Source organism: Lissotriton helveticus, chromosome 6, assembly GCF_964261635.1.
Source record: "Lissotriton helveticus chromosome 6, aLisHel1.1, whole genome shotgun sequence".
Taxonomy (NCBI): domain Eukaryota; kingdom Metazoa; phylum Chordata; class Amphibia; order Caudata; family Salamandridae; genus Lissotriton; species Lissotriton helveticus.
The window spans coordinates 684199646-684225286 of record NC_136067.1 but is presented as its reverse complement, the minus strand read 5'-3'; positions in this window follow the sequence as shown (position 1 = coordinate 684225286).

Sequence of the window (25641 nt, the reverse complement as noted above, 5' to 3'; positions counted from 1 at the left end):
ATGATATTTTCATTATTGATATATTTCAGATTGACACAACATTAAAATTACTTCTAAGAACTTTGGTGAATTTACAATTTATTTGAGTGCAATTCGAATGTTCAACAAGAGTTTTAATTCAAGTGTGGGATCTTTCATCTCCTGACCTAGAAATACTACCCAAGGGTGGATGGTCATGGTATTACAGGTTCAATTCAATGAGTCAGTGGCGGATTTACTTTTTTGATTCTCTTTTCAATTACTCTTCCTTTCTGAATTACATGTTACTCACTAATTTCAAATGATCATAATATTTTCTCCAACATTTTTATTATGTGATGAAGTTTAGGCTCATTCCGTTTCCTGCCAACAAAGTGTTTGGTTAAGGGCTATAGCATGCCATGGTAAATATGTTAGCATATGCATGTATTTAAAATATATGTTGGAAAGTGAAAGTATGTGAACAACAAAGGAAACATGAAAAATATCTAAAACGTACATACAGCATCCTTTATAAACGGGGTAAGAAATAATCTTCACACAAATGGATTCTTTCTTTTCAAAATGCAAAAAGTTGGTGATTCCAAATTAGAAAGTCATTTGCAGTGATGAATACATCTTTTGCTAGAAACTGCTCCTTTACAGCCGGTCAGGCATTCAAATAATATTAGTCAAACCGAAATGTTTTAATATATGATTGTATGTTACATCAGTGCTCAGTAATGAGTAGTATACCACATCCAAGATGCTGAGAATTTGATAAGCTAGGAAAAAAGGACTTGAGAGTACATGAAAGCATATAAACGACTGAGTTTGTTGCCATTCTAAACCTTCTTCTGACCTTTCCTTCTATAGAAATGGCCACAGATTTACAAAAAGCAACAGAATCACACCACTCTGTTCCCATGGTGGGAATAGGATCTGATTGGTCCAAAATTTATTGGCATGGAAGGAGCAGGGCTTCTTCACAGGAAACACGCTTTTTGAGTGGAGAACAAAAGAGAAGGAAAGTTATTTTGCAAACTGCCTACATTTTGCTAATATAGAGTTGCATAGTGTGTCCAGAATTGCACTGATGAAGTAGCACACGTAAGATTGCAATCCCAGTATTACACCAAGAAAGCTGCAACAAGGGCAGCAATCGAGAAGAAACACTGGAAATGTTTGTGGATTTCTGACAATGGCTCATTTCCTCTCCTTCCTAGTAGTCCTTGTCTGGCCTTAAAGGCATCACTGTTTCTTCGATACAGGTTCAGAGTGGTCACGAATATTGAAATGACAAAAGTAAGGCAGACTGCCACATGCAGTGCCTAATTTGGATGTGTCTGATGTTGTGGAGCTTCAACACTCTACTAGAAATGGGCCTTACAGTAATCTTTGGAAGAACTAGCAGGGGAAGCAGTTAGTTACAGCCCATTGCTAATGAGCAGCACTCCAGTACTATGGCAGTAATCCTCTCTACTGAGCGCAGAGCATCATGAGAGATTGCCACAGAGAGGAAGGAAGGAGACACCCAAATACTTAACCAGATCAGCTGAATTTAATCTAGCAATCAATGGGGCAATTATAGATGTCACAACCAGATTCCCTCACATCCAAGAACATTGGAAAAGTTACCCCATTTTTATCGCATCAAAATTAAAGTATTGTGTTTAATAGGGTGAGAAATACAAAGTTTTATAAGTGGAAGATTAAAGAGTTCCGAAGTATTTGTGTTTTTTAACAGTGACTCATGAAAATAATAAGTATCGTTATTACTTTGCAATTGGATGAATTTTTTGAAGAAATTATCCCACAATCCTCATATGCAAATTAGTTACTAAGGATTGCCCTATTCATTTCCTCTTGTTCTGTTTGAATCTAATATTCTTCCTTAATTTCCTATTATGATAAAACTTTGAAGCAGATTAGTCGCAAATGACTGATGATAATAGATTGGACAGACAAGTACACAAATTGCTCCATTGTGCAGGCACAATATTTATTTGAAAACTGATAACATTCTAATATTCAATAATATTTTAACATTTGTAAGATTTTTTGCTAAAAGCTTCTCAAGCAAAAAACCTAGTTCCAGGGAAATATGCACTCTTCAAATTTAAAGAGACAGCATCGAAGATGAGTCCGTGCATGACAAATATTAGAAATGAGAGGACATGGTGAAAGAACCATGTCAGAGTACGGAATGTATAGATGGAGTAAATTAGTTCAGGATGAGAGAGAATTCACATGCGTCAAAGAGTATATGGGTAACATCTATCTGGTGTTACTTAGTTGTGAAAACTGATTTGAGATTGGCAATTGTCAGTAATAGAAAACAAAATAAAATTACAGAACAGGTTTAAAATAGGCGCTGTTCTGCATGGGAGACAATCCATCAATTGGTCACTGAGATAGGAAAACTTCACAGATATCAAGCAACAAAACTGAAGTAATGCTGGAAATGGGAAAGCAACTCCTAAAGATTGTATGATTGGAAGGTGATTGGAAAATAAAAATTAATTAATTAGAAATCATGATACATATTAAGATATGTACGTCACCTGGGAAAGAAAATTACGATGTGAAATTTACTGGTACACAATTTATTAAAAAACAAAAAAAATTGATGTTGTAGATGGCCAAAGCAATGTAATGCAATGATGATCTTTATTCTCAGTGCGTTTCATTATGTGACACCTGCTGTCATCTAGCTTTTATTCTCGAACATAGGAGATCTGTCTTTTATTTCCAAATGGGGAAGTCCAAAGTGTATGAAAAAGTACACAAACAGGGACCAATAAGGAAGATGATATTTTCATTATTGATATATTTCAGATTGACACAACATTAAAATTACTTCTAAGAACTTTGGTGAATTTACAATTTATTTGAGTGCAATTCGAATGTTCAACAAGAGTTTTAATTCAAGTGTGGGATCTTTCATCTCCTGACCTAGAAATACTACCCAAGGGTGGATGGTCATGGTATTACAGGTTCAATTCAATGAGTCAGTGGCGGATTTACTTTTTTGATTCTCTTTTCAATTACTCTTCCTTTCTGAATTACATGTTACTCACTAATTTCAAATGATCATAATATTTTCTCCAACATTTTTATTATGTGATGAAGTTTAGGCTCATTCCGTTTCCTGCCAACAAAGTGTTTGGTTAAGGGCTATAGCATGCCATGGTAAATATGTTAGCATATGCATGTATTTAAAATATATGTTGGAAAGTGAAAGTATGTGAACAACAAAGGAAACATGAAAAATATCTAAAACGTACATACAGCATCCTTTATAAACGGGGTAAGAAATAATCTTCACACAAATGGATTCTTTCTTTTCAAAATGCAAAAAGTTGGTGATTCCAAATTAGAAAGTCATTTGCAGTGATGAATACATCTTTTGCTAGAAACTGCTCCTTTTCAGCCTGTCAGGCATTCAAATAATATTAGTCAAACCGAAATGTTTTAATATATGATTGTATGTTACATCAGTGCTCAGTAATGAGTAGTATACCACATCCAAGATGCTGAGAATTTGATAAGCTAGGCAAAAAGGACTTGAGAGTACATGAAAGCATATAAACGAGTGAGTTTGTTGCCATTCTAAACCTTCTTCTGACCTTTCCTTCTATAGAAATGGCCACAGATTTACAAAAAGCAACAGAATCACACCACTCTGTTCCCATGGTGGGAATAGGATCTGATTGGTCCAAAATTTATTGGTATGGAAGGAGCAGGGCTTCTTCACAGGAAACACGCTTTTTGAGTGGAGAACAAAAGAGAAGGAAAGTTATTTTGCAAACCTGCCTACATTTTGCTAATATAGAGTTGCATAGTGTGTCCAGAATTGCACTGATGAAGTAGCACACGTAAGATTGCAATCCCAGTATTACACCAAGAAAGCTGCAACAAGGGCAGCAATCGAGAAGAAACACTGGAAATGTTTGTGCATTTCTGACAATGGCTCATTTCCTCTCCTTCCTAGTAGTCCTTGTCTGGCCTTAAAGGCATCACTGTTTCTTCGATACAGGTTCAGAGTGGTCACGAATATTGAAATGACAAAAGTAAGGCAGACTGCCACATGCAGTGCCTAAGTTGGATGTGTCTGACGTTGTGGAGCTTCAACACTCTACTAGAAATGGGCCTTACAGTAATCTTTGGAAGAACTAGCAGGTGGAGCAGTTAGTTACAGCCCATTGCTAATGACCAGCACTCCAGTACTATGGCAGTAATCCTCTCTACTAAGCGCAGAGCATCATGAGAGATTGCCACAGAGAGGAAGGAAGGGGACACCCAAATACTTATCCAGATCAGCTGAATTTAATCTAGCGATCAATGGGGCAATTATAGATGTCACAACCAGATTTCCTCACATCCAAGAACACTGGAAAAGTTACCCCATATTTATAGCATCAAAATTAAAGTATTGTGTTTAATAGGGTGAGAAATACAAAGTTTTATAAGTGGAAGATTAAAGAGTTCCGAAGTATTTGTGTTTTTTAACAGTGACTCATGAAAATAATAAGTATCGTTATTACTTTGCAATTGGATGAATTTTTTGAAGAAATTATCCCACAATCCTCATATGCAAATTAGTTACTAAGGATTGCCCTATTCATTTCCTCTTGTTCTGTTTGAATCTAATATTCTTCCTTAATTTCCTATTATGATAAAACTTTGAAGCAGATTAGTCGCAAATGACTGATGATAATAGATTGGACAGACAAGTACACAAATTGCTCCATTGTGCAGGCACAATATTTATTCGAAAACTGATAACATTCTAATATTCAATAATATTTTAACATTTGTAAGATTTTTTGCTAAAAGCTTCTCAAGCAAAAAACCTAGTTCCAGGGAAATATGCACTCTTCAAATTTAAAGAGACAGCATCGAAGATGAGTCCGTGCATGACAACTATTAGAAATGAGAGGACATGGTGAAAGAACCATGTCAGAGTACGGAATGTATAGATGGAGTAAATTAGTTCAGGATGAGAGAGAATTCACATGCGTCAAAGAGTATATGGGTAACATCTATCTGGTGTTACTTAGTTGTGAAAACTGATTTGAGATTGGCAATTGTCAGTAATAGAAAACAAAATAAAATTACAGAACAGGTTTAAAATAGGCGCTGTTCTGCATGGGAGACAATCCATCAATTGGTCACTGAGATAGGAAAACTTCACAGATATCAAGCAACAAAACTGAAGTAATGCTGGAAATGGGAAAGCAACTCCTAAAGATTGTATGATTGGAAGGTGATTGGACAATAAAAATTAATTAATTAGAAATCATGATACATATTAAGACATGTACGTCACCTGGGAAAGAAAATTACGATGTGAAATTTACTGGTACACAATTTATTAAAAAACAAAAAAAATTGATGTTGTAGATGGCTAAAGCAATGTAATGCAATGATGATCTTTATTCTCAGTGCGTTTCATTATGTGACACCTGCTGTCATCTAGCTTTTATTCTCGAACATAGGAGATCTGTCTTTTATTTCCAAATGGGGAAGTCCAAAGTGTATGAAAAAGTACACAAACAGGGACCAATAAGGAAGATGATATTTTCATTATTGATATATTTCAGATTGACACAACATTAAAATTACTTCTAAGAACTTTGGTGAATTTACAATTTATTTGAGTGCAATTCGAATGTTCAACAAGAGTTTTAATTCAAGTGTGGGATCTTTCATCTCCTGACCTAGAAATACTACCCAAGGGTGGATGGTCATGGTATTACAGGTTCAATTCAATGAGTCAGTGGCGGATTTACTTTTTTGATTCTCTTTTCAATTACTCTTCCTTTCTGAATTACATGTTACTCACTAATTTCAAATGATCATAATATTTTCTCCAACATTTTTATTATGTGATGAAGTTTAGGCTCATTCCGTTTCCTGCCAACAAAGTGTTTGGTTAAGGGCTATAGCATGCCATGGTAAATATGTTAGCATATGCATGTATTTAAAATATATGTTGGAAAGTGAAAGTATGTGAACAACAAAGGAAACATGAAAAATATCTAAAACGTACATACAGCATCCTTTATAAACGGGGTAAGAAATAATCTTCACACAAATGGATTCTTTCTTTTCAAAATGCAAAAAGTTGGTGATTCCAAATTAGAAAGTCATTTGCAGTGATGAATACATCTTTTGCTAGAAACTGCTCCTTTACAGCCGGTCAGGCATTCAAATAATATTAGTCAAACCGAAATGTTTTAATATATGATTGTATGTTACATCAGTGCTCAGTAATGAGTAGTATACCACATCCAAGATGCTGAGAATTTGATAAGCTAGGAAAAAAGGACTTGAGAGTACATGAAAGCATATAAACGACTGAGTTTGTTGCCATTCTAAACCTTCTTCTGACCTTTCCTTCTATAGAAATGGCCACAGATTTACAAAAAGCAACAGAATCACACCACTCTGTTCCCATGGTGGGAATAGGATCTGATTGGTCCAAAATTTATTGGCATGGAAGGAGCAGGGCTTCTTCACAGGAAACACGCTTTTTGAGTGGAGAACAAAAGAGAAGGAAAGTTATTTTGCAAACTGCCTACATTTTGCTAATATAGAGTTGCATAGTGTGTCCAGAATTGCACTGATGAAGTAGCACACGTAAGATTGCAATCCCAGTATTACACCAAGAAAGCTGCAACAAGGGCAGCAATCGAGAAGAAACACTGGAAATGTTTGTGGATTTCTGACAATGGCTCATTTCCTCTCCTTCCTAGTAGTCCTTGTCTGGCCTTAAAGGCATCACTGTTTCTTCGATACAGGTTCAGAGTGGTCACGAATATTGAAATGACAAAAGTAAGGCAGACTGCCACATGCAGTGCCTAATTTGGATGTGTCTGATGTTGTGGAGCTTCAACACTCTACTAGAAATGGGCCTTACAGTAATCTTTGGAAGAACTAGCAGGGGAAGCAGTTAGTTACAGCCCATTGCTAATCAGCAGCACTCCAGTACTATGGCAGTAATCCTCTCTACTGAGCATCATGAGAGATTGCCACAGAGAGGAAGGAAGGGGACACCCAAATACTTAACCAGATCAGCTGAATTTAATCTAGCGATCAATGGGGCAATTATAGATGTCACAACCAGATTTCCTCACATCCAAGAACATTGGAAAAGTTACCCCATATTTATAGCATCAAAATTAAAGTATTGTGTTTAATAGGGTGAGAAATACAAAGTTTTATAAGTGGAAGATTAAAGAGTTCCGAAGTATTTGTGTTTTTTAACAGTGACTCATGAAAATAATAAGTATCGTTATTACTTTGCAATTGGATGAATTTTTTGAAGAAATTATCCCACAATCCTCATATGCAAATTAGTTACTAAGGATTGCCCTATTCATTTCCTCTTGTTCTGTTTGAATCTAATATTCTTCCTTAATTTCCTATTATGATAAAACTTTGAAGCAGATTAGTCGCAAATGACTGATGATAATAGATTGGACAGACAAGTACACAAATTGCTCCATTGTGCAGGCACAATATTTATTTGAAAACTGATAACATTCTAATATTCAATAATATTTTAACATTTGTAAGATTTTTTGCTAAAAGCTTCTCAAGCAAAAAACCTAGTTCCAGGGAAATATGCACTCTTCAAATTTAAAGAGACAGCATCGAAGATGAGTCCGTGCATGACAACTATTAGAAATGAGAGGACATGGTGAAAGAACCATGTCAGAGTACGGAATGTATAGATGGAGTAAATTAGTTCAGGATGAGAGAGAATTCACATGCGTCAAAGAGTATATGGGTAACATCTATCTGGTGTTACTTAGTTGTGAAAACTGATTTGAGATTGGCAATTGTCAGTAATAGAAAACAAAATAAAATTACAGAACAGGTTTAAAATAGGCGCTGTTCTGCATGGGAGACAATCCATCAATTGGTCACTGAGATAGGAAAACTTCACAGATATCAAGCAACAAAACTGGAGTAATGCTGGAAATGGGAAAGCAACTCCTAAAGATTGTATGATTGGAAGGTGATTGGAAAATAAAAATTAATTAATTAGAAATCATGATACATATTAAGATATGTACGTCACCTGGGAAAGAAAATTACGATGTGAAATTTACTGGTACACAATTTATTAAAAAACAAAAAAAATTGATGTTGTGGATGGCCAAAGCAATGTAATGCAATGATGATCTTTATTCTCAGTGCGTTTCATTATGTGACACCTGCTGTCATCTAGCTTTTATTCTCAAACATAGGAGATCTGTCTTTTATTTCCAAATGGGGAAGTCCAAAGTGTATGAAAAAGTACACAAACAGGGACCGATAAGGAAGATGATATTTTCATTATTGATATATTTCAGATTGACACAACATTAAAATTACTTCTAAGAACTTTGGTGAATTTACAATTTATTTGAGTGCAATTCGAATGTTCAACAAGAGTTTTAATTCAAGTGTGGGATCTTTCATCTCCTGACCTAGAAATACTACCCAAGGGTGGATGGCCATGGTATTACAGGTTCAATTCAATGAGTCAGTGGCGGATTTACTTTTTTGATTCTCTTTTCAATTACTCTTCCTTTCTGAATTACATGTTACTCACTAATTTCAAATGATCATAATATTTTCTCCAACATTTTTATTATGTGATGAAGTTTAGGCTCATTCCGTTTCCTGCCAACAAAGTGTTTGGTTAAGGGCTATAGCATGCCATGGTAAATATGTTAGCATATGCATGTATTTAAAATATATGTTGGAAAGTGAAAGTATGTGAACAACAAAGGAAACATGAAAAATATCTAAACCGTACATACAGCATCCTTTATAAACGGGGTAAGAAATAATCTTCACACAAATGGATTCTTTCTTTTCAAAATGCAAAAAGTTGGTGATTCCAAATTAGAAAGTCATTTGCAGTGATGAATACATCTTTTGCTAGAAACTGCTCCTTTTCAGCCTGTCAGGCATTCAAATAATATTAGTCAAACCGAAATGTTTTAATATATGATTGTATGTTACATCAGTGCTCAGTAATGAGTAGTATACCACATCCAAGATGCTGAGAATTTGATAAGCTAGGCAAAAAGGACTTGAGAGTACATGAAAGCATATAAACGAGTGAGTTTGTTGCCATTCTAAACCTTCTTCTGACCTTTCCTTCTATAGAAATGGCCACAGATTTACAAAAAGCAACAGAATCACACCACTCTGTTCCCATGGTGGGAATAGGATCTGATTGGTCCAAAATTTATTGGTATGGAAGGAGCAGGGCTTCTTCACAGGAAACACGCTTTTTGAGTGGAGAACAAAAGAGAAGGAAAGTTATTTTGCAAACCTGCCTACATTTTGCTAATATAGAGTTGCATAGTGTGTCCAGAATTGCACTGATGAAGTAGCACACGTAAGATTGCAATCCCAGTATTACACCAAGAAAGCTGCAACAAGGGCAGCAATCGAGAAGAAACACTGGAAATGTTTGTGGATTTCTGACAATGGCTCATTTCCTCTCCTTCCTAGTAGTCCTTGTCTGGCCTTAAAGGCATCACTGTTTCTTCGATACAGGTTCAGAGTGGTCACGAATATTGAAATGACAAAAGTAAGGCAGACTGCCACATGCAGTGCCTAATTTGGATGTGTCTGATGTTGTGGAGCTTCAACACTCTACTAGAAATGGGCCTTACAGTAATCTTTGGAAGAACTAGCAGGGGAAGCAGTTAGTTACAGCCCATTGCTAATCAGCAGCACTCCAGTACTATGGCAGTAATCCTCTCTACTGAGCATCATGAGAGATTGCCACAGAGAGGAAGGAAGGGGACACCCAAATACTTAACCAGATCAGCTGAATTTAATCTAGCGATCAATGGGGCAATTATAGATGTCACAACCAGATTTCCTCACATCCAAGAACATTGGAAAAGTTACCCCATATTTATAGCATCAAAATTAAAGTATTGTGTTTAATAGGGTGAGAAATACAAAGTTTTATAAGTGGAAGATTAAAGAGTTCCGAAGTATTTGTGTTTTTTAACAGTGACTCATGAAAATAATAAGTATCGTTATTACTTTGCAATTGGATGAATTTTTTGAAGAAATTATCCCACAATCCTCATATGCAAATTAGTTACTAAGGATTGCCCTATTCATTTCCTCTTGTTCTGTTTGAATCTAATATTCTTCCTTAATTTCCTATTATGATAAAACTTTGAAGCAGATTAGTCGCAAATGACTGATGATAATAGATTGGACAGACAAGTACACAAATTGCTCCATTGTGCAGGCACAATATTTATTCGAAAACTGATAACATTCTAATATTCAATAATATTTTAACATTTGTAAGATTTTTTGCTAAAAGCTTCTCAAGCAAAAAACCTAGTTCCAGGGAAATATGCACTCTTCAAATTTAAAGAGACAGCATCGAAGATGAGTCCGTGCATGACAACTATTAGAAATGAGAGGACATGGTGAAAGAACCATGTCAGAGTACGGAATGTATAGATGGAGTAAATTAGTTCAGGATGAGAGAGAATTCACATGCGTCAAAGAGTATATGGGTAACATCTATCTGGTGTTACTTAGTTGTGAAAACTGATTTGAGATTGGCAATTGTCAGTAATAGAAAACAAAATAAAATTACAGAACAGGTTTAAAATAGGCGCTGTTCTGCATGGGAGACAATCCATCAATTGGTCACTGAGATAGGAAAACTTCACAGATATCAAGCAACAAAACTGAAGTAATGCTGGAAATGGGAAAGCAACTCCTAAAGATTGTATGATTGGAAGGTGATTGGACAATAAAAATTAATTAATTAGAAATCATGATACATATTAAGATATGTACGTCACCTGGGAAAGAAAATTACGATGTGAAATTTACTGGTACACAATTTATTAAAAAACAAAAAAAATTGATGTTGTAGATGGCCAAAGCAATGTAATGCAATGATGATCTTTATTCTCAGTGCGTTTCATTATGTGACACCTGCTGTCATCTAGCTTTTATTCTCGAACATAGGAGATCTGTCTTTTATTTCCAAATGGGGAAGTCCAAAGTGTATGAAAAAGTACACAAACAGGGACCAATAAGGAAGATGATATTTTCATTATTGATATATTTCAGATTGACACAACATTAAAATTACTTCTAAGAACTTTGGTGAATTTACAATTTATTTGAGTGCAATTCGAATGTTCAACAAGAGTTTTAATTCAAGTGTGGGATCTTTCATCTCCTGACCTAGAAATACTACCCAAGGGTGGATGGTCATGGTATTACAGGTTCAATTCAATGAGTCAGTGGCGGATTTACTTTTTTGATTCTCTTTTCAATTACTCTTCCTTTCTGAATTACATGTTACTCACTAATTTCAAATGATCATAATATTTTCTCCAACATTTTTATTATGTGATGAAGTTTAGGCTCATTCCGTTTCCTGCCAACAAAGTGTTTGGTTAAGGGCTATAGCATGCCATGGTAAATATGTTAGCATATGCATGTATTTAAAATATATGTTGGAAAGTGAAAGTATGTGAACAACAAAGGAAACATGAAAAATATCTAAAACGTACATACAGCATCCTTTATAAACGGGGTAAGAAATAATCTTCACACAAATGGATTCTTTCTTTTCAAAATGCAAAAAGTTGGTGATTCCAAATTAGAAAGTCATTTGCAGTGATGAATACATCTTTTGCTAGAAACTGCTCCTTTACAGCCGGTCAGGCATTCAAATAATATTAGTCAAACCGAAATGTTTTAATATATGATTGTATGTTACATCAGTGCTCAGTAATGAGTAGTATACCACATCCAAGATGCTGAGAATTTGATAAGCTAGGAAAAAAGGACTTGAGAGTACATGAAAGCATATAAACGACTGAGTTTGTTGCCATTCTAAACCTTCTTCTGACCTTTCCTTCTATAGAAATGGCCACAGATTTACAAAAAGCAACAGAATCACACCACTCTGTTCCCATGGTGGGAATAGGATCTGATTGGTCCAAAATTTATTGGCATGGAAGGAGCAGGGCTTCTTCACAGGAAACACGCTTTTTGAGTGGAGAACAAAAGAGAAGGAAAGTTATTTTGCAAACTGCCTACATTTTGCTAATATAGAGTTGCATAGTGTGTCCAGAATTGCACTGATGAAGTAGCACACGTAAGATTGCAATCCCAGTATTACACCAAGAAAGCTGCAACAAGGGCAGCAATCGAGAAGAAACACTGGAAATGTTTGTGGATTTCTGACAATGGCTCATTTCCTCTCCTTCCTAGTAGTCCTTGTCTGGCCTTAAAGGCATCACTGTTTCTTCGATACAGGTTCAGAGTGGTCACGAATATTGAAATGACAAAAGTAAGGCAGACTGCCACATGCAGTGCCTAATTTGGATGTGTCTGATGTTGTGGAGCTTCAACACTCTACTAGAAATGGGCCTTACAGTAATCTTTGGAAGAACTAGCAGGGGAAGCAGTTAGTTACAGCCCATTGCTAATGAGCAGCACTCCAGTACTATGGCAGTAATCCTCTCTACTGAGCGCAGAGCATCATGAGAGATTGCCACAGAGAGGAAGGAAGGAGACACCCAAATACTTAACCAGATCAGCTGAATTTAATCTAGCAATCAATGGGGCAATTATAGATGTCACAACCAGATTCCCTCACATCCAAGAACATTGGAAAAGTTACCCCATTTTTATCGCATCAAAATTAAAGTATTGTGTTTAATAGGGTGAGAAATACAAAGTTTTATAAGTGGAAGATTAAAGAGTTCCGAAGTATTTGTGTTTTTTAACAGTGACTCATGAAAATAATAAGTATCGTTATTACTTTGCAATTGGATGAATTTTTTGAAGAAATTATCCCACAATCCTCATATGCAAATTAGTTACTAAGGATTGCCCTATTCATTTCCTCTTGTTCTGTTTGAATCTAATATTCTTCCTTAATTTCCTATTATGATAAAACTTTGAAGCAGATTAGTCGCAAATGACTGATGATAATAGATTGGACAGACAAGTACACAAATTGCTCCATTGTGCAGGCACAATATTTATTTGAAAACTGATAACATTCTAATATTCAATAATATTTTAACATTTGTAAGATTTTTTGCTAAAAGCTTCTCAAGCAAAAAACCTAGTTCCAGGGAAATATGCACTCTTCAAATTTAAAGAGACAGCATCGAAGATGAGTCCGTGCATGACAAATATTAGAAATGAGAGGACATGGTGAAAGAACCATGTCAGAGTACGGAATGTATAGATGGAGTAAATTAGTTCAGGATGAGAGAGAATTCACATGCGTCAAAGAGTATATGGGTAACATCTATCTGGTGTTACTTAGTTGTGAAAACTGATTTGAGATTGGCAATTGTCAGTAATAGAAAACAAAATAAAATTACAGAACAGGTTTAAAATAGGCGCTGTTCTGCATGGGAGACAATCCATCAATTGGTCACTGAGATAGGAAAACTTCACAGATATCAAGCAACAAAACTGAAGTAATGCTGGAAATGGGAAAGCAACTCCTAAAGATTGTATGATTGGAAGGTGATTGGAAAATAAAAATTAATTAATTAGAAATCATGATACATATTAAGATATGTACGTCACCTGGGAAAGAAAATTACGATGTGAAATTTACTGGTACACAATTTATTAAAAAACAAAAAAAATTGATGTTGTAGATGGCCAAAGCAATGTAATGCAATGATGATCTTTATTCTCAGTGCGTTTCATTATGTGACACCTGCTGTCATCTAGCTTTTATTCTCGAACATAGGAGATCTGTCTTTTATTTCCAAATGGGGAAGTCCAAAGTGTATGAAAAAGTACACAAACAGGGACCAATAAGGAAGATGATATTTTCATTATTGATATATTTCAGATTGACACAACATTAAAATTACTTCTAAGAACTTTGGTGAATTTACAATTTATTTGAGTGCAATTCGAATGTTCAACAAGAGTTTTAATTCAAGTGTGGGATCTTTCATCTCCTGACCTAGAAATACTACCCAAGGGTGGATGGTCATGGTATTACAGGTTCAATTCAATGAGTCAGTGGCGGATTTACTTTTTTGATTCTCTTTTCAATTACTCTTCCTTTCTGAATTACATGTTACTCACTAATTTCAAATGATCATAATATTTTCTCCAACATTTTTATTATGTGATGAAGTTTAGGCTCATTCCGTTTCCTGCCAACAAAGTGTTTGGTTAAGGGCTATAGCATGCCATGGTAAATATGTTAGCATATGCATGTATTTAAAATATATGTTGGAAAGTGAAAGTATGTGAACAACAAAGGAAACATGAAAAATATCTAAAACGTACATACAGCATCCTTTATAAACGGGGTAAGAAATAATCTTCACACAAATGGATTCTTTCTTTTCAAAATGCAAAAAGTTGGTGATTCCAAATTAGAAAGTCATTTGCAGTGATGAATACATCTTTTGCTAGAAACTGCTCCTTTTCAGCCTGTCAGGCATTCAAATAATATTAGTCAAACCGAAATGTTTTAATATATGATTGTATGTTACATCAGTGCTCAGTAATGAGTAGTATACCACATCCAAGATGCTGAGAATTTGATAAGCTAGGCAAAAAGGACTTGAGAGTACATGAAAGCATATAAACGAGTGAGTTTGTTGCCATTCTAAACCTTCTTCTGACCTTTCCTTCTATAGAAATGGCCACAGATTTACAAAAAGCAACAGAATCACACCACTCTGTTCCCATGGTGGGAATAGGATCTGATTGGTCCAAAATTTATTGGTATGGAAGGAGCAGGGCTTCTTCACAGGAAACACGCTTTTTGAGTGGAGAACAAAAGAGAAGGAAAGTTATTTTGCAAACCTGCCTACATTTTGCTAATATAGAGTTGCATAGTGTGTCCAGAATTGCACTGATGAAGTAGCACACGTAAGATTGCAATCCCAGTATTACACCAAGAAAGCTGCAACAAGGGCAGCAATCGAGAAGAAACACTGGAAATGTTTGTGCATTTCTGACAATGGCTCATTTCCTCTCCTTCCTAGTAGTCCTTGTCTGGCCTTAAAGGCATCACTGTTTCTTCGATACAGGTTCAGAGTGGTCACGAATATTGAAATGACAAAAGTAAGGCAGACTGCCACATGCAGTGCCTAAGTTGGATGTGTCTGACGTTGTGGAGCTTCAACACTCTACTAGAAATGGGCCTTACAGTAATCTTTGGAAGAACTAGCAGGTGGAGCAGTTAGTTACAGCCCATTGCTAATGACCAGCACTCCAGTACTATGGCAGTAATCCTCTCTACTAAGCGCAGAGCATCATGAGAGATTGCCACAGAGAGGAAGGAAGGGGACACCCAAATACTTATCCAGATCAGCTGAATTTAATCTAGCGATCAATGGGGCAATTATAGATGTCACAACCAGATTTCCTCACATCCAAGAACACTGGAAAAGTTACCCCATATTTATAGCATCAAAATTAAAGTATTGTGTTTAATAGGGTGAGAAATACAAAGTTTTATAAGTGGAAGATTAAAGAGTTCCGAAGTATTTGTGTTTTTTAACAGTGACTCATGAAAATAATAAGTATCGTTATTACTTTGCAATTGGATGAATTTTTTGAAGAAATTATCCCACAATCCTCATATGCAAATTAGTTACTAAGGATTGCCCTATTCATTTCCTCTTGTTCTGTTTGAATCTAATATTCTTCCTTAATTTCCTATTATGATAAAACTTTGAAGCAGATTAGTCGCAAATGACTGATGATAATAGATTGGACAGACAAGTACACAAATTGCTCCATTGTGCAGGCACAATATTTATTCGAAAACTGATAACATTCTAATATTCAATAATATTTTAACATTTGTAAGATTTTTTGCTAAAAGCTTCTCAAGCAAAAAACCTAGTTCCAGGGAAATATGCACTCTTCAAATTTAAAGAGACAGCATCGAAGATGAGTCCGTGCATGACAACTATTAGAAATGAGAGGACATGGTGAAAGAACCATGTCAGAGTACGGAATGTATAGATGGAGTAAATTAGTTCAGGATGAGAGAGAATTCACATGCGTCAAAGAGTATATGGGTAACATCTATCTGGTGTTACTTAGTTGTGAAAACTGATTTGAGATTGGCAATTGTCAGTAATAGAAAACAAAATAAAATTACAGAACAGGTTTAAAATAGGCGCTGTTCTGCATGGGAGACAATCCATCAATTGGTCACTGAGATAGGAAAACTTCACAGATATCAAGCAACAAAACTGAAGTAATGCTGGAAATGGGAAAGCAACTCCTAAAGATTGTATGATTGGAAGGTGATTGGACAATAAAAATTAATTAATTAGAAATCATGATACATATTAAGACATGTACGTCACCTGGGAAAGAAAATTACGATGTGAAATTTACTGGTACACAATTTATTAAAAAACAAAAAAAATTGATGTTGTAGATGGCTAAAGCAATGTAATGCAATGATGATCTTTATTCTCAGTGCGTTTCATTATGTGACACCTGCTGTCATCTAGCTTTTATTCTCGAACATAGGAGATCTGTCTTTTATTTCCAAATGGGGAAGTCCAAAGTGTATGAAAAAGTACACAAACAGGGACCAATAAGGAAGATGATATTTTCATTATTGATATATTTCAGATTGACACAACATTAAAATTACTTCTAAGAACTTTGGTGAATTTACAATTTATTTGAGTGCAATTCGAATGTTCAACAAGAGTTTTAATTCAAGTGTGGGATCTTTCATCTCCTGACCTAGAAATACTACCCAAGGGTGGATGGTCATGGTATTACAGGTTCAATTCAATGAGTCAGTGGCGGATTTACTTTTTTGATTCTCTTTTCAATTACTCTTCCTTTCTGAATTACATGTTACTCACTAATTTCAAATGATCATAATATTTTCTCCAACATTTTTATTATGTGATGAAGTTTAGGCTCATTCCGTTTCCTGCCAACAAAGTGTTTGGTTAAGGGCTATAGCATGCCATGGTAAATATGTTAGCATATGCATGTATTTAAAATATATGTTGGAAAGTGAAAGTATGTGAACAACAAAGGAAACATGAAAAATATCTAAAACGTACATACAGCATCCTTTATAAACGGGGTAAGAAATAATCTTCACACAAATGGATTCTTTCTTTTCAAAATGCAAAAAGTTGGTGATTCCAAATTAGAAAGTCATTTGCAGTGATGAATACATCTTTTGCTAGAAACTGCTCCTTTACAGCCGGTCAGGCATTCAAATAATATTAGTCAAACCGAAATGTTTTAATATATGATTGTATGTTACATCAGTGCTCAGTAATGAGTAGTATACCACATCCAAGATGCTGAGAATTTGATAAGCTAGGAAAAAAGGACTTGAGAGTACATGAAAGCATATAAACGACTGAGTTTGTTGCCATTCTAAACCTTCTTCTGACCTTTCCTTCTATAGAAATGGCCACAGATTTACAAAAAGCAACAGAATCACACCACTCTGTTCCCATGGTGGGAATAGGATCTGATTGGTCCAAAATTTATTGGCATGGAAGGAGCAGGGCTTCTTCACAGGAAACACGCTTTTTGAGTGGAGAACAAAAGAGAAGGAAAGTTATTTTGCAAACTGCCTACATTTTGCTAATATAGAGTTGCATAGTGTGTCCAGAATTGCACTGATGAAGTAGCACACGTAAGATTGCAATCCCAGTATTACACCAAGAAAGCTGCAACAAGGGCAGCAATCGAGAAGAAACACTGGAAATGTTTGTGGATTTCTGACAATGGCTCATTTCCTCTCCTTCCTAGTAGTCCTTGTCTGGCCTTAAAGGCATCACTGTTTCTTCGATACAGGTTCAGAGTGGTCACGAATATTGAAATGACAAAAGTAAGGCAGACTGCCACATGCAGTGCCTAATTTGGATGTGTCTGATGTTGTGGAGCTTCAACACTCTACTAGAAATGGGCCTTACAGTAATCTTTGGAAGAACTAGCAGGGGAAGCAGTTAGTTACAGCCCATTGCTAATGAGCAGCACTCCAGTACTATGGCAGTAATCCTCTCTACTGAGCGCAGAGCATCATGAGAGATTGCCACAGAGAGGAAGGAAGGAGACACCCAAATACTTAACCAGATCAGCTGAATTTAATCTAGCAATCAATGGGGCAATTATAGATGTCACAACCAGATTCCCTCACATCCAAGAACATTGGAAAAGTTACCCCATATTTATAGCATCAAAATTAAAGTATTGTGTTTAATAGGGTGAGAAATACAAAGTTTTATAAGTGGAAGATTAAAGAGTTCCGAAGTATTTGTGTTTTTTAACAGTGACTCATGAAAATAATAAGTATCGTTATTACTTTGCAATTGGATGAATTTTTTGAAGAAATTATCCCACAATCCTCATATGCAAATTAGTTACTAAGGATTGCCCTATTCATTTCCTCTTGTTCTGTTTGAATCTAATATTCTTCCTTAATTTCCTATTATGATAAAACTTTGAAGCAGATTAGTCGCAAATGACTGATGATAATAGATTGGACAGACAAGTACACAAATTGCTCCATTGTGCAGGCACAATATTTATTTGAAAACTGATAACATTCTAATATTCAATAATATTTTAACATTTGTAAGATTTTTTGCTAAAAGCTTCTCAAGCAAAAAACCTAGTTCCAGGGAAATATGCACTCTTCAAATTTAAAGAGACAGCATCGAAGATGAGTCCGTGCATGACAAATATTAGAAATGAGAGGACATGGTGAAAGAACCATGTCAGAGTACGGAATGTATAGATGGAGTAAATTAGTTCAGGATGAGAGAGAATTCACATGCGTCAAAGAGTATATGGGTAACATCTATCTGGTGTTACTTAGTTGTGAAAACTGATTTGAGATTGGCAATTGTCAGTAATAGAAAACAAAATAAAATTACAGAACAGGTTTAAAATAGGCGCTGTTCTGCATGGGAGACAATCCATCAATTGGTCACTGAGATAGGAAAACTTCACAGATATCAAGCAACAAAACTGAAGTAATGCTGGAAATGGGAAAGCAACTCCTAAAGATTGTATGATTGGAAGGTGATTGGAAAATAAAAATTAATTAATTAGAAATCATGATACATATTAAGATATGTACGTCACCTGGGAAAGAAAATTACGATGTGAAATTTACTGGTACACAATTTATTAAAAAACAAAAAAAATTGATGTTGTAGATGGCCAAAGCAATGTAATGCAATGATGATCTTTATTCTCAGTGCGTTTCATTATGTGACACCTGCTGTCATCTAGCTTTTATTCTCGAACATAGGAGATCTGTCTTTTATTTCCAAATGGGGAAGTCCAAAGTGTATGAAAAAGTACACAAACAGGGACCAATAAGGAAGATGATATTTTCATTATTGATATATTTCAGATTGACACAACATTAAAATTACTTCTAAGAACTTTGGTGAATTTACAATTTATTTGAGTGCAATTCGAATGTTCAACAAGAGTTTTAATTCAAGTGTGGGATCTTTCATCTCCTGACCTAGAAATACTACCCAAGGGTGGATGGTCATGGTATTACAGGTTCAATTCAATGAGTCAGTGGCGGATTTACTTTTTTGATTCTCTTTTCAATTACTCTTCCTTTCTGAATTACATGTTACTCACTAATTTCAAATGATCATAATATTTTCTCCAACATTTTTATTATGTGATGAAGTTTAGGCTCATTCCGTTTCCTGCCAACAAAGTGTTTGGTTAAGGGCTATAGCATGCCATGGTAAATATGTTAGCATATGCATGTATTTAAAATATATGTTGGAAAGTGAAAGTATGTGAACAACAAAGGAAACATGAAAAATATCTAAAACGTACATACAGCATCCTTTATAAACGGGGTAAGAAATAATCTTCACACAAATGGATTCTTTCTTTTCAAAATGCAAAAAGTTGGTGATTCCAAATTAGAAAGTCATTTGCAGTGATGAATACATCTTTTGCTAGAAACTGCTCCTTTTCAGCCTGTCAGGCATTCAAATAATATTAGTCAAACCGAAATGTTTTAATATATGATTGTATGTTACATCAGTGCTCAGTAATGAGTAGTATACCACATCCAAGATGCTGAGAATTTGATAAGCTAGGCAAAAAGGACTTGAGAGTACATGAAAGCATATAAACGAGTGAGTTTGTTGCCATTCTAAACCTTCTTCTGACCTTTCCTTCTATAGAAATGGCCACAGATTTACAAAAAGCAACAGAATCACACCACTCTGTTCCCATGGTGGGAATAGGATCTGATTGGTCCAAAATTTATTGGTATGGAAGGAGCAGGGCTTCTTCACAGGAAACACGCTTTTTGAGTGGAGAACAAAAGAGAAGGAAAGTTATTTTGCAAACCTGCCTACATTTTGCTAATATAGAGTTGCATAGTGTGTCCAGAATTGCACTGATGAAGTAGCACACGTAAGATTGCAATCCCAGTATTACACCAAGAAAGCTGCAACAAGGGCAGCAATCGAGAAGAAACACTGGAAATGTTTGTGGATTTCTGACAATGGCTCATTTCCTCTCCTTCCTAGTAGTCCTTGTCTGGCCTTAAAGGCATCACTGTTTCTTCGATACAGGTTCAGAGTGGTCACGAATATTGAAATGACAAAAGTAAGGCAGACTGCCACATGCAGTGCCTAATTTGGATGTGTCTGATGTTGTGGAGCTTCAACACTCTACTAGAAATGGGCCTTACAGTAATCTTTGGAAGAACTAGCAGGGGAAGCAGTTAGTTACAGCCCATTGCTAATCAGCAGCACTCCAGTACTATGGCAGTAATCCTCTCTACTGAGCGCAGAGCATCATGAGAGATTGCCACAGAGAGGAAGGAAGGGGACACCCAAATACTTAACCAGATCAGCTGAATTTAATCTAGCGATCAATGGGGCAATTATAGATGTCACAACCAGATTCCCTCACATCCAAGAACATTGGAAAAGTTACACCATATTTATAGCATCAAAATTAAAGTATTGTGTTTAATAGGGTGAGAAATACAAAGTTTTATAAGTGGAAGATTAAAGAGTTCCGAAGTATTTGTGTTTTTTAACAGTGACTCATGAAAATAATAAGTATCGTTATTACTTTGCAATTGGATGAATTTTTTGAAGAAATTATCCCACAATCCTCATATGCAAATTAGTTACTAAGGATTGCCCTATTCATTTCCTCTTGTTCTGTTTGAATCTAATATTCTTCCTTAATTTCCTATTATGATAAAACTTTGAAGCAGATTAGTCGCAAATGACTGATGATAATAGATTGGACAGACAAGTACACAAATTGCTCCATTGTGCAGGCACAATATTTATTCGAAAACTGATAACATTCTAATATTCAATAATATTTTTTTTTCATAACCGTAAAATAATATTCAATAATATTTTAACATTTGTAAGATTTTTTGCTAAAAGCTTCTCAAGCAAAAAACCTAGTTCCAGGGAAATATGCACTCTTCAAATTTAAAGAGACAGCATCGAAGATGAGTCCGTGCATGACAACTATTAGAATTGAGAGGACATGGTGAAAGAACCATGTCAGAGTACGGAATGTATAGATGGAGTAAATTAGTTCAGGATGAGAGAGAATTCACATGCGTCAAAGAGTATATGGGTAACATCTATCTGGTGTTACTTAGTTGTGAAAACTGATTTGAGATTGGCAATTGTCAGTAATAGAAAACAAAATAAAATTACAGAACAGGTTTAAAATAGGCGCTGTTCTGCATGGGAGACAATCCATCAATTGGTCACTGAGATAGGAAAACTTCACAGATATCAAGCAACAAAACTGAAGTAATGCTGGAAATGGGAAAGCAACTCCTAAAGATTGTATGATTGGAAGGTGATTGGAAAATAAAAATTAATTAATTAGAAATCATGATACATATTAAGATATGTACGTCACCTGGGAAAGAAAATTACGATGTGAAATTTACTGGTACACAATTTATTAAAAAACAAAAAAAATTGATGTTGTAGATGGCCAAAGCAATGTAATGCAATGATGATCTTTATTCTCAGTGCGTTTCATTATGTGACACCTGCTGTCATCTAGCTTTTATTCTCAAACATAGGAGATCTGTCTTTTATTTCCAAATGGGGAAGTCCAAAGTGTATGAAAAAGTACACAAACAGGGACCAATAAGGAAGATGATATTTTCATTATTGATATATTTCAGATTGACACAACATTAAAATTACTTCTAAGAACTTTGGTGAATTTACAATTTATTTGAGTGCAATTCGAATGTTCAACAAGAGTTTTAATTCAAGTGTGGGATCTTTCATCTCCTGACCTAGAAATACTACCCAAGGGTGGATGGTCATGGTAATACAGGTTCAATTCAATGAGTCAGTGGCGGATTTACTTTTTTGATTCTCTTTTCAATTACTCTTCCTTTCTGAATTACATGTTACTCACTAATTTCAAATGATCATAATATTTTCTCCAACATTTTTATTATGTGATGAAGTTTAGGCTCATTCCGTTTCCTGGCAACAAAGTGTTTGGTTAAGGGCTATGGCATGCCATGGTAAATATGTTAGCATATGCATGTATTTAAAATATATGTTGGAAAGTGAAAGTATGTGAACAACAAAGGAAACATGAAAAATATCTAAAACGTACATACAGCATCCTTTATAAACGGGGTAAGAAATAATCTTCACACAAATGGATTCTTTCTTTTCAAAATGCAAAGAGTTGGTGATTCCAAATTAGAAAGTCATTTGCAGTGATGAATACATCTTTTGCTAAAAACTGCTCCTTTTCAGCCTGTCAGGCATTCAAAAAATATTAGTCAAACTGAAATGTTTTAATATATGATTGTATGTTACATCAGTGCTCAGTAATGAGTAGTATACCTCATCCAAGTTGCTGAGAATTTGATAAGCTAAGCAAAAAGAACTTGAGAGTACATGAAAGCATATAAACGAGTGAGTTTGTTGCCATTCTAAACCTTCTTCTGACCTTTCCTTCTATAGAAATGGCCACAGATTTACAAAAAGCAACAGAATCACACCACTCTGTTCCCATGGTGGAAATACGATCTGATTGGTCCAAAATGTATTGGTATGGAAGGAGCAGGGCTTCTTCACAGGAAACACGCTTTTTGAGTGGAGAACAAAAGAGAAGGAAAGTTATTTTGCAAACCTGCCTACATTTTGCTAATATGGAGTTGTATAGTGTGTCCAGAATTGCACTGATGAAGTAGCACACGTAAGATTGCAATCCCAGTATTACACCAAGAAAGCTGCAACAAGTGCAGCAATCGAGAAGAAACACTGGAAATGTTTGTGGATTTCTGACAATGGCTCATTTCCTCTCCTTCCTAGTAGTCCTTGTCTGGCCTTAAAGGCATCACTGTTTCTTCGATACAGGTTCAGAGTGGTCACGAATATTGAAATGACAAAAGTAAGGCAGACTGCCACATGCAGTGCCTAATTTGGATGTGTCTGATGTTGTGGAGCTTCAACACTCCACTAGAAATGGGCCTTACAGTTATCTTTGGAAGAACTAGCAGGGGAAGCAGTTAGTTACAGCCCATTGCTAATGAGCAGCACTCCAGTACTATGGCAGTAATCCTCTCTACTGAGCGCAGAGCATCATGAGAGGTTGCCACAGAGAGGAAGGAAGGGGACACCCAAATACTTAACCAGATCAGCTGAATTTAATCTAGCGATCAATGGGGCAATTGTAGATGTCACAACCAGATTCCCTCACATCCAAGAACATTGGAAAAGTTACCCCATATTTATAGCATCAAAATGAAAGTATTGTGTTTAATAGGGTGAGAAATACAAAGTTTTATAAGTGGAAGATTAAAGAGTTCCGAAGTATTTGTGTTTTTAACAGTGACTCATGAAAATAATAAGTATCGTTATTACTTTGCAATTGGATGAATTTGTTAAAGAAATTATCCCACAATCCTCATATGCAAATTAGTTACTAAGGATTGCCCTATTCATTTCCTCTTGTTCTGTTTGAATCTAATATTCCTCCTTAATTTCCTATTATGATAAAAATTTGAAGCAGATTAGTCGCAAATGACTGATGATAATAGATTGGACAGACAAGTACACAAATTGCTCCATTGTGCAGGCACAATATTTATTCGAAAACTGATAACATTCTAATATTCAATAATATTTTAACATTTGTAAGATTTTTTGCTAAAAGCTTCTCAAGCAAAAAACCTAGTTCCAGGGAAATATGCACTCTTCAAATTTAAAGAGACAGCATCGAAGATGAGTCCGTGCATGACAACTATTAGAAATGAGAGGACATGGTGAAAGAACCATGTCAGAGTACGGAATGTATAGATGGAGTAAATTAGTTCAGGATGAGAGAGAATTCACATGCGTCAAAGAGTATATGGGTAACATCTATCTGGTGTTACTTAGTTGTGAAAACTGATTTGAGATTGGCAATTGTCAGTAATAGAAAACAAAATAAAACAACAGAACAGGTTTAAAATAGGCGCTGTTCTGCATGGGAGACAATCCATCAATTGGTCACTGAGATAGGAAAACTTCACAGATATCAAGCAACAAAACTGAAGTAATGCTGGAAATGGGAAAGCAACTCCTAAAGATTGTATGATTGGAAGGTGATTGGAAAATAAAAATTAATTAATTAGAAATCATGATACATATTAAGATATGTACGTCACCTGGGAAAGAAAATTACAATGTGAAATTTACTGGTACACAATTTATTAAAAAACAAAAAAAATTGATGTTGTAGATGGCCAAAGCAATGTAATGCAATGATGATCTTTATTCTCAGTGCGTTTCATTATGTGACACCTGCTGTAATCTAGCTTTTTTTCTCGAACATAGGAGATCTGTCTTTTATTTCCAAATGGGGAAGTCCAAAGTGTATGAAAAAGTACACAAACAGGGACCAATAAGGACGATGATATTTTCATTATTGATATATTTCAGATTGACACAACATTAAAATTACTTCTAAGAACTTTGGTGAATTTACAATTTATTTGAGTGCAATTCGAATGTTCAACAAGAGTTTTAATTCAAGTGTGGGATCTTTCATCTCCTGACCTAGAAATACTACCCAAGGGTGGATGGTCATGGTATTACAGGTTCAATTCAATGAGTCAGTGGCGGATTTACTTTTTTGATGCTCTTTTCAATTACTCTTCCTTTCTGAATTACATGTTACTCACTAATTTCAAATGATCATAATATTTTCTCCAACATTTTTATTATGTGATGAAGTTTAGGCTCATTCCGTTTCCTGCCAACAAAGTGTTTGGTTAAGGGCTATAGCATGCCATGGTAAATATGTTAGCATATGCATGTATTTAAAATATATGTTGGAAAGTGAAAGTATGTGAACAACAAAGGAAACATGAAAAATATCTAAAACGTACATACAGCATCCTTTATAAATGGGGTAAGAAATAATCTTCACACAAATGGATTCTTTCTTTTCAAAATGCAAAGAGTTGGTGATTCCAAATTAGAAAGTCATTTGCAGTGATGAATACATCTTTTGCTAAAAACTGCTCCTTTTCAGCCTGTCAGGCATTCAAAAAATATTAGTCAAACCGAAATGTTTTAATATATGATTGTATGTTACATCAGTGCTCAGTAATGAGTAGTA